The sequence below is a fragment of the Vipera ursinii genome, assembly GCF_947247035.1.
Source record: "Vipera ursinii genome assembly, chromosome: 1".
Lineage (NCBI taxonomy): Eukaryota > Metazoa > Chordata > Lepidosauria > Squamata > Viperidae > Vipera > Vipera ursinii.
Window position 1 is genome coordinate 15,827,716 of NC_139512.1, and position 10,376 is coordinate 15,838,091.

Here is a 10,376-nt window from a genome sequence, read left to right on the forward strand (position 1 = left end):
GTCTGAGATGGTATAAGTTCTCCTGCTTGAGCAGGGGGTTGGACTAGAAGACCTCCAGGGTCCCTTCCATCTATTCTCATCTATTCCTTATTCTAGTCTATATTCTATTCTATTCCATATTCTACTCTACTCTACTCTACTCTACTCTATTCTATTCTATTCCTTATTCTATTCTATATTCTATTCTATTCCATATTCTATTCTATTCTATTCCTTATTCTATCCTCTATTTTATTCTATTCCTTATTCTATTCTATTCCTTATTCTATTCTAATTTTCCATTGTTTTATTTTCCATTATTCTATTCCATTCCATTATCATTATTCTATATTATCTATATTCTACATTATCTATCTTCCATATTTTCTATTCTATTCCATTCCACCCCACTCCACTCTCCTGCCCCATCAAGGTGGTGAAACCACAGAGAAATTGTTTGCCTGTCCTGCCTCTGTCACACATTGCGCCACTTGCCCTCATGTCAGCTGGGCCCTTCCACGTGCAGAAAAAAGACACCCAAGCAGGTCAAAGGTTTTGTTTTCCCAGAGAACTTGAGAAAGAAGTGACTTTCCTGCCAGCCAAAGCGCTAACGCAAGAGTTGGATATTTTTAGCAATCCTCCAGCTTATCCTTGAATCTAGCGTTTGAATTGCACCCTGGCGGGGGAAGAATCCCCAGACTTCCGACAAACATTAGTTCGTGCCAGCAGAGAGGAATCGGCCCGAGATTTTAGCCCAGAAGAATAAATGAGTAACAGAGCTGTAAGGGATCTTCGAGGTCTTCTAGTCCAACCCTTTGCAGAAGGAGCCTCTCTACCATTCCAGACAATTCAGAATTTGTCCATTCAGACAAGCTCAGGCACCCGTATCATTCTACGCTAGCAATTCTGTCCTTAGATTAATCTTAAATCTTAAACCTAAAACCTAAACCTAAACCTTAAAAGAGGCAGCAGCTGGTCTCTCGCAGATTCTGGCTTGAACACAGTGTGCGTACAACAGCAACCTGACCGGGTGCCTGACAAACCATGATTTAGAGCTTAGCGTGTTGTTATGTGAGAGAACTGCGGCTAATCCAGCAATCCCAGTTTAAAGGAACAGAAAAAGGCTAGGAGCAGCGAGTGAACCAGCCAGAATCAGAACCAGGGCTGGAAAATATTTTTCAACCAGGCTTCCAAAAGTCAAAATAAATGCTGCCTCTCCCAGAAGCCAAAGACCTCAGCCATGGGCAGGAGCCCCCTTTGCCTCGTGCAAAACTCTGGCTAGGAAAGAGAGGGCTAAAAAGTCCGTTTCCTACGGAGGTTTTTAAGAGGAGACTGGACAGTCACTTGTCTGAGATGGTATAGGTTGTCCTGCTTGAGTGGGGGGCTGGACTAGAAGACCTCCAAGGTCCCTTCCAGATTCTATTCTATTTCCATTTATTCCATATTCTATTCCATTCCATTTATTCCATATTCTATTCTATATTCCATTCCATTTATTCCATATTCTATTCTATTCTATTCCATTCCATTTATTCCATATTCTATTCCATATTCTACAGTATTCTATTCTATTCTATTCTATTCTATTCTATTCTATTCTATTCTATTCTATTCTATTATTTCTATTCCACTCCACTCCACTCTATTCCTCTATTCTACTTTTACTCTACTCTACACTACACTACTCATACATCAGACGTTGATGAAGGCCACAAGTGCAGAAGACAGCTGCTTATCTGACACAGCCCCAATCTGCACGGGTTTTAATTTAATTTAATTTAATAATTTAATTTGTATACCGCCCTTCTCCCGAAGGACTCAGGGCGGTGAACAGGGCAATACAATAAAAAACAGGATACAAAAATTAAAAAGTGATTAAACAACTATGCCCGTAGTAATTGATACATATTAAAAATTAAAACTAATCACATGCTCTTTTCACACGCTCTTTAAGGCTGCAACACCAAAGAGGCCAGGTTCAGATCATCTCCCAGAGCCCCCCTTTCCCCCTCACTGAAGGTGGGGCTCAAAGCCCCCCCCCAAGAACACCCACCCCATCTTCCAGGAAACATGAGGTGCCTTTCTCCATTTATACTCTTCCGGAAGACTTCTCGACTTTTGCAAATATGCGTTCTCTGCTGCGCACAGACAGGGAGGGTGAATCCGACTACTTTATGGAGGAAAGCCAGCTTGCAAAAAAAAAAAATACCAAACATCCTAAACTCGGCAACATGCAGACGACCTCAGTTTTGGGCAGATCCAGATATGCGCAGGTGTCGTCTGTCCTACAGGAACTGCACTGGCGGCTAATTTGCTTCCAGGTCCCCTTTAAGGTGCTGCGGTCAGCTTTAAGGCCTGACATGGCTTGGGACCGACCAGGTGATCTGAAGGACCGTCTCTTCGTGGTTACCTCCACCCAGCCCACCGGATCGGAGGAAGCAGGAGATGTCGTGGGTCCCCTCTCCTAAGGATGTCCATAACAGAGCAGCGGTCTTCAAACTCGGCCCTTTTATGACTTGTGGACTTCCACTCCCAGCATTCCTCAGCCAGGCACATGTGCCTGGCTGAGGAATTCTGGGAGTTAAAGCCCACAAGTCATAAAAAGGGCTGAGTTTGAAGACCCCCTGATATAGACTTTTAAGAGGAATGGACTTCAACTCCCAGAATTCATCAGCAAGTGTGCCTGGCTGAGGAATTCTGGGAGTTGAAGCCCACAAGTCATAAAAGGGCCGAGTCTGAAGACCCCCTGATATAGAGGGACCAAGGGGGAGGGTCTTCTCTGTGGTGGCTCCCTCCGCGTTACTCGAAGGACCACCTTTCCCCACTAACATCCACCCAACCTATACTGGAGGCAGGGGATGCTACGGGTCCCCTCTCCTAAGAGGGACCAAGAAGGGGGGGGTCTTCTCTGTGGTGGCCCCCTCCCTTTAGAACACCACCCCTGCAGGGGCAAGACTGGCCCCCACTTTCACAGTCTTTCCCAAAGCCCTGAAGTCCTGCTTTTGCCAACGGGGATGGGGACCCCAGAGTGGGACGGAGCCCCAATCAAGCAACTCATCCGATTGTTATCACGGGGGGGGGGAGCTCATATTTTTTATTGCTTGTATATCATTTTTGCAAGCTGCCCGGAGTTGCTGACAGCCTCCCCACCCCCCAACTGACTTCGAGCGGGGGGGGGGGGAGGAGAGACCTCTAGCCAGAGATGGCAGAAGCCAGCTGCCCCGCTGAGCAGAGCAGATGCTTTTTGCAAACAGAAAAGTCTGAAGCAGCTGCTTTAATTGCTGGAGCAGGGCTCTCCGTCTGCCCTCTCCCCCCCCCCCACCCCGGCCACCCCTTTGCTACTTTAACAGAACGACAGAGTTGGAAGGGACCTTGGAGGTCTTCTAGTCCAACCCCCTGATCGAGCAAGAGACCGTATCCCATTCCAGACCAGTAAGTAGCTGTCCGATCTTTTCTGGGAAACTTCCAGTGTGGGAGCACGTACAACTTCCAGTGGCAAGCTGTTCCACTGGTTAGTTGTTCCCACTGTCAGGAACTTTCTCCTTAATTCCAGCTTGCTTCTCTCTTTGATTAGTTTCCGCTCGTTGCTTCTTGTCCTGCCTTCGGGTGCTTTGGAAAATAGGCTGACAGCCATCCCCCCCACAACACCAACCTTTCTTTGGGGCAGCCCCTCAAATATCGGAATGCTGCTATCATGTCTTTCCCCCTCCCCCCCCACCAAGCCACTCCTCCTTTTCTCCGGACTAGCCAAACCCAATTCCTGCAACCGCTCTTTGTATGTTTTAGCCTCCATCCCCCTAACCATCTGTGCTGCTCTTCTCTGCACTCTTTCCAGAATGAATTTAATACCAATTTTAATGCGAAGCCGAGAGGCATACCCCTACCCCACCCACCCCACCAGACTGGCGCTGCAGAGAAGGGCTGTAGCAGCTTCCTGGCAGGCAGCTAAGTTTCCCAGGGAGGATTTGGGCTGGCGTGAAACCCCCTCCCCCTCCCCTGTCTCTAATTAGAGCCGCCTGTTGCTCAATGCAGCCAGGGCTACACCTGCTGTGGAGTCATCCAACCCTCCTCAACCAATGGGCAGGCGGAGTGGCAACATCCAAGCATGTCACGGGGCAGATCGTCCCCAGACGGGTTTTCTGCAAGGGGGGTTTAGCAAAGCAGAGGAGGAGGGGAGATAGCAGGCAGATATGTGGAGGAGGGTGCAGTGCCCTTTCACCAACAGCCTGGGGCGGAAGCGGGGTGGAGGATTCAGGGACGTATGCCAGGCAGGCACCCACCCAGCCCCGGGGGCAGGAGGAGCGAGAGAAGCGTGGCACTGTCTCCCTGCTTTGAGCAGCAGGCTGACGTGGCTTCCACGCCAAGCAAGAGCAGGACCGAAAAGGCAACCGAGAGAGGAAGGGAACCCAGCGACAGCCCTTAAGACTTATATGCTGCTTGTCAGCGCTTCCACAGCCCTCTCTCTAAGCAGTTTACAGAGTCAGCCTCTTTGCCCCCCAACCATCTGGGCCCTCATTTTACCAACCTCGGAAGGCTGAGTCAACCTTGAGCCGGTTCAGATCGAACTGCCGGCAGTGGGCAGAGTCAGCCTGCAATGATGCGCCACCAGGGCTCTTACCAGAGAAGGAAGGAAGAGAGAAAGAAAGAAAAGGAGAAAGAAAAGGGAGGGAGGAAGGAAAGAAGAGGAAGAGAAAGAGAGAAGGGAAAGAAGAGACGGAGGGGGCAGGAGAAAGAATAAAATGGAGAAAAAGAAGGGAAGGAAGGAGAGTAGAGGGAAAGAAAAGAAAGGTAGAAAGAAAAGGGCGCGAAAGGAGGAGAGAGGGAGGGAGGGAAGGAGGGAGAGATAGCAACAGCACTTAAGACTTGTATACCGCTTCACAGCACTTTTACGGCCCTCTCTAGGCGGTTTACGAAGTCAGCCTATTTGCCCCCAACAATCTGGGTCCTCATTTTACCCACCTCGGAAGGACGGAAGGCTGAGTCGACCTTGAGCCGGTGAGCGGATCGAACTCCTGGCAGCGGGCAGAATTAGCCTGCCATGCTGTATTCTAACCACGGCACCACCACGGCTCTTAACGTGGCACTAATCCGAGAAACAGACCTTCCCGTCAGCGTTTTAAGCAAACGGGGGAGGGGGGTGAGCACCGAGGGCAACAGAATTGTCCAGAAAAGTACATATAGCCTTCAACTTAAAAGGGTTCATTTAGTGACCGTTCAAAGTTACAACGGCACCCGAAAAAGTGACTTAGGACCATTTTTCCCCCTTACGCCCATTGCAGCTTCGCTGGGGGGGGGGTTGGTTCCTATCTATGACGGCCGCAGCGTCCCGGGATCACGTGATTCCCCCCTTTGGCGACCTTCTGACAGGCAAAGTCAACCGGGGGAGCCAGATTCACTTAACGACCACGCCACTAGCTTAACATCTGCGATATCTGCTCAAGAACCGTGGCAAGGTCGGTCGTAAAATGGGGCAGAGCTCCCTGAACGAACGTTTTACTCAGTAAGGTAATTTCCATTACAGTTGTGCTCGTTGATCAAGGAGCCCGTGCAGCAACCAAGAGAGATGGAAGGAAAGGAGAAGATTGGGGAGGGGGGAGGGCAGCCCCCCCTGAAACCTAAGCAGGTCAGGAGACCCCCCCCTCCTTTCCCAGGGTGGGGGAAAGGATACCTCTTAGTGGACTTCAGGGACAGAAAGTCAGGAGAAAAACCTACTTTCAAGCCCAAATCAAAGTACGCCTAGTCCTCGCTTTATGACCATAATGGAGCCCAACATTTCTGTGGCTAAACGAGGCACATGTCGAGTGAGTTTTGCCCCATTTTACGACCTCTCTTGCCACTGTTAATTGAATCGCTGCGGTTTTTAAGGGAGCCACTCCCCCGGGGACGCTGCAACCGTCATAAACACGAGTCAGTTGTCTAGCATCCAAATGTAAATCACGTGACCACGGGCGATGCTGAAATGGTCGTTAAGTGTGAAAAATGGTCCTAAGTCGAGGACTGCCTGCATCGTGGTTGCTTAGAGTCTCAACAGAGGTGACAGTTCAAGCAGAGGCCGGGCGGGCAGGCTTCAATTCGGATTCCCACCCTGAGCAACCAGAGGGGTGGATTGGATGGTCTCAAGGGCCCTCCCGGCCCTAGAACTCTACAGTGTATGGAACTAACGCCTTTCTGCTTTTTTAAGGGGAAGCGGGAACTATTTCACTGAGAAATCCGTATGCCAAAGAGCGAGGAGGAGCAGACGCCAGAGATATTTCATTAAAGGTGGGGCGGATCTGGGGCAACCGAAACGGGTTAGAGATGCAAAAGATGATTTATTTATGATTTATTCCCTTCCGGCACTGATCCGTTACGTAGTTGGGCAATGAGAGGCAGGCAATCAATTAGCCAAGCGGAGAGAACACCCAGGACTCAAAGGAAAGGACAGATAAGCGGGGATTAATCCCAGACAAACAGATAAGCAATAGCCAAACCAAGGGACTGCCAAGAGGGGAGAAAAAAAACACCCACCACTGTTCCCACCAACACCGACAGGGTAACCTGCCAGTATACAAAGGGACAGCCAACCCCACAACTCCCTTCCGTTCCCTAGTTGGGTCGTAAAACGTCTGCACGTCAACCAGCCCAGCTCAGAGAGCTCCCGGGACCCCAGATTGGGGGATACTGGAGACGTCTTGCAGAAAGGAGGCCACCAGGAGAGGGAGAAAGGAAAAGTGCCCACAGCAAGGGGCTGCAGGATCTGGGGGCAGGGGTCTCGCAGGTGCCTGTCCCAGGACTTTGGTCACCTCTTCGTCCGAGACGCCACGCATGGGACGGAACGGGGGGCTTACTGGCTAGCAGAAGGAGAAGACCCACCGGGAGGAAGGGGTTGCTTTCAAAGGGGTCTTTGGAGAACCAGCGCCCCCTCCCCACGAGCGGTCTGCCGCTCCTGGGCCCGAACATCTTCATGCCTGGGCGCAGAGGTTGCACCCGCGTGTGCCCCTGCTGTCCATTTGCTCTTTCTAGCCACCCACAACCACCAGGAACCCACATTAATGGCCACAGAATACAGGCAGTCCCCGAGTTCCGTTTAGCGACCGAAGTTCAAAGTTACGACGGCACTAGGAAAAAAAAGTGACCGATGACTTGTTTTTTCACACAGACGGCTGCTGCAACGTTTCCCCCCAGGGTCACGCGATCAAAATCCGGACGCTGGGCGAGCGACTCGTCTTCACGACGGCTGCAGTGTGCCAGGCTCACGTGACTTCCCCCCTCCCCTTTCTGACAAGCAGCGTCAATGGGGGACGCCAGTTTCACTTCACCACCACGTTACTGACTTAACCGAAGCGATTCGCTTAACAATTGTGCCAAGGAAGGTCGCAAAATGGGGCAAATTTCACTCGCGACAAAAAATTGGGGGGCTCAGTTGTGGTAGCCGCATTGTTGTTGCACGAGGCACACCCAGTTTCTCTCTCCCTTGGGAATTCCCGCCGTATCGATTGGGCCATCCTGCCCCGTGGGGCACAGCCCTTTGGGGCCCGGCCCGCTTCTCTCTGCCTGCGGGCGAAGAACTTCCCGGTTGTCGCAGTTAAACAACCCCCCCCCCACACACACACACATGTGCGATTGTATAACCAACCGTTGCAGTCAATCAATTGTGGCATTGTTTGAAATGAGGAAACGGCTCGGGCAAAACGAGAACGATCCGCTTAAGTCACGGCACTGCTCGCTCACCGAGCCATGTGCGAGTACACAAGGATACGCAAGGAGAAAATGATGTAAACAAACAGCAAAGGGTGTGTGTGTGTGTGTGTGATCGGACTTGTTTTGTTTAATTGCTGGAAACGATGCCCAAGGAAAGATCTCCCCACCGTGTTTTAATTCTGCCCTTCTCCCCCAGAGCTTCCACTTTTGAATGTCTACAAGTAGGGAAGGGGGGGGGGAGTCCCTGGACACCCGCCCTCCTTGCTCCCAATTTTTTTTGGGGGGGTGTCCCCTACTTCTTATTTTGTGAGGCTCCCTCTGCACACAGGGTGTCAATCTGAAAGGCACAAGGTCCTCTACAGATAAATTAGAAGGGAAGGGTGAAACTTCCCTTGGGGTCGGGGAAGGGAAGGGGAGAAGGGGATTAGGAGAGGCTGGCGGGGGGGGGCTCCCCATTTACTGGGCATCAGAGCGGAGGGGCGGGCCAACCAGCCTAGCGAGATTCGCATCGGTAGCCTCTGGCAACCGGGCAGAGTTCACTTCCTCCAGTCTGTCCTGGAGGGCTGGCAAGTGCTCCAGATGGGACGGACACCAACTCCCATCATCCCCAGACCGAGTGCCCTTCGGGGAGGGCTGTTCGAAGGAGCGGCGGGATGATGAAATCCACAGATGCTCCAAGAGCCGTCCCCACCACCACCACTCTGGTGTGAAGAAAGGAACCCCTGGGGAGGGGGGCAAGCTTGCCCCCTACAAAAAAAATCATGGGTGCCCCCTCCCTGCTTTTAAGAAGAGACCGGACAGCGACTTGTCTGGAATGGTCTGGGGTCTCCTGCTTGAGCAGGGGGCTGGACTAGAAGACCTCCAGGGTCCCTTCCAGCTCTGTTCGGATTCTGAAGGGGTTCTGAGCGGGCAGGGGTCCAGCAAGGGGTCCCAGCAGCTCCCGCCCACCTCCTTCCATCGGGTCAGAGCAGCAGCGGCTCTGGGGAGAACAGGAGGGCGTCCCCCTCAAACGAGGTCCGGGGAAGAATATTCTGCTCCCCCCCAAAATCAGGAAGAGTTCTGCAGCCCCCCCCCCAAATTGCCCTACTTGGCCTAGTGGTTAAGGCACCAGGCTGGAGAGCAGGAGACGGGGAGTTCTAGTCCTGCCTTAGCCATGAATGGTGGCTGGGTCAGCTTTGGGATGATCACCAGGAGATGGTGAGTCCTAATTCCTCCTTAGGGAGGAAAGCCACAGGGTGACTTTGGGATGCTCAAGAGGAGGAGGCAAGTATCTAGTCCTCACTCAGCCATGAGAGTTTTTTTTTTAAAAAAGAAGAGATTTCACAAGCATTTCAATGTCTAAAACAGGTCTAGGGGTCTCCTGCCTGAGCAGAGGGTTGGACTAGAGGACCTCCAAGCTCCCTGCCGACTCTTGTCATTCTGTTCTTAAGGTGGCTGGGTGACTCTGGAATGACCACACCGGGAGACGGGGAGTTCTAGTCCCACCTTAGCCAGGAAAGATGGCCGGGGGGGGGGGGGACTTTGGAGCAGCCCGTCCCACCTGGCAGGGCTGTGGTAGTGTGGGGGGGGGCGGAGGGGAAAGAGGAAGGCAGGAAGGAAGGGAAATGCCTCGGGCGGGTTTCTGCCTGACCACGTCAACACGATAAAGGTGAGAGAGGCATAAAGAAAATAAAACCAAACTGCTTGGAGGAGGAGGAGGAGGAGGGGGAGCTTAATGAATGCGTTCCACCTCTTCCCTCCCTCCCTCCCCCCCCAATTAGCCGCTTTCTCCTTCCTCCTCCTCCCTCCTCCCCCTCCTCCTCCTCCTCCCCCTCCCCCTCTTCCCTCCTCTTCCTCCTCCTCCTCCCCCTCCTCTTCCTCCTCCTCCTCCTCCTTCCCCTCCTCTTCCTCCTCCTCCCCCTCCTCTTCCTCCTCCTCCCCCTCCCCCCCCTCCCCCTCCTCCTCCTGGCATTGACGGGCAGCGCCGGCTCCGCTTCCGTCCGCCGAACCAGCCGAGTCCCGCAGCCCCTTGGCCGCCTCCCCCCCCAGCTCCGAAGGCCGGCGGGCGCCGGGTTGGCGGAGGCCGGCGAGACCCAGAGCCTGGGGGGGGTCAGACGGAGCGAGGGGCGGGTCTCCCCCGAGCAGCGGCGCCTCGGAGCCGGGCAGAAGCAGCGGCGCCCACGGAGGAGGAGGAGGAGGAGAGGCAAAGAGGGCAGCCCCGTCCAGGCGCCCCCCCCCTCTCTCCTCCCTCCCGCCCTCTCCGAGCCCGGCCGCCCCAGCCGGCAGCTTCCCCGTCCCGTCCCGTCCGTCCCCGCCGGGCTCTCACCTGGCTCCGTCTCCGTCTCCGCCGCGCCTGGACTGAGCGCGCCGCCCCCCCCGCCAGCCGGGCCTCTCTTGAAAGGGCGGGAGGGGCGGGGCCGGGGGGGCGGGGCCTGGGGGGGGCGCGGAGGGAGCGCGCGCCCTCCCCGCCTGAGTTCACCCGCGGTCGTTCACCTCCCGCCCGCCCCGAGGCCCGGAGGGAGGGAGGGGGGGGGAGCAGCGGGTCACGTGTCGCGCGAGGGGAGGGAGGGGAGGGGCGCCCCCCCGGGGGAGTCGGACGGGTCGGGCCGGTCGCATCAGGCGGGAGCTAGAAAGCCCCCCCCGCCCCCCCCGCCCCGCCTTTCGGAAGCTCGCGGGAAGGGGGGGGAGAGGAGTGGGGGGGGAAACCACGTGGGGCTATCTCCCCCCCCAACACACGC

At 54.1% G+C, this 10,376-nt stretch overlaps 1 protein-coding gene across 1 annotated transcript in view; it reads right to left on the reverse strand.

Annotated features, from left to right (window-relative positions):
- ACSBG2 (acyl-CoA synthetase bubblegum family member 2) overlaps nucleotides 1-10,058 on the reverse strand; it is a 51,059-nt gene extending 41,001 nt beyond the window's left edge. The window contains exon 1 of the mRNA XM_083363518.1: nucleotides 9,965-10,058. The gene's annotated coding sequence lies outside the window, so the exon portion shown is untranslated. The remainder of the gene's footprint in view (nucleotides 1-9,964) is intronic.
- Nucleotides 10,059-10,376: the final 318 nt, after the last annotated feature.